This window comes from Garra rufa, chromosome 21 (assembly GCF_049309525.1).
Source record: "Garra rufa chromosome 21, GarRuf1.0, whole genome shotgun sequence".
Lineage (NCBI taxonomy): Eukaryota > Metazoa > Chordata > Actinopteri > Cypriniformes > Cyprinidae > Garra > Garra rufa.
The window spans coordinates 24537802-24538261 of NC_133381.1; positions in this window are offsets into that span (position 1 = coordinate 24537802).

Genomic DNA, 460 nt, shown 5'->3' on the forward strand with positions numbered 1-460 from the left:
AGTCGAAAGTTGAACTTTTTTTGATAATTGTTCATATTCGCTCTCCAGAGAATCTTTCTGCACTGGTTTGGTTCTGATTGAGAGAAATGCCTAGGACTAGCTTGCAAAAGTAGTTTTTTTAAAACATCCAAAATTTCGCCAGGCTCACGATTGAATCTGAGGCAAGGATTCCAATGACATAAGACACAGCGTTTTCGTACATTTGATCAATGTAGCGCCATGTCTGTTGTGTTGAGCCATGGTGACGTTATTGTGGTGTGAAGTACTACCAACCTTCCAAGTTTCAAGTCTCTACGGCTTATGATTTGGTCTGCACAATCATCACATTGAGACCGCTGATCCTTGGCCATTCTAGCAATTACAATAAGGTTTCAGCACTACGCACGTGAACCCTTAATAACACTGTGGTAAAACTACAAACCAGTGTGTTGATAATTATGATAATAAATTCAAATAATAT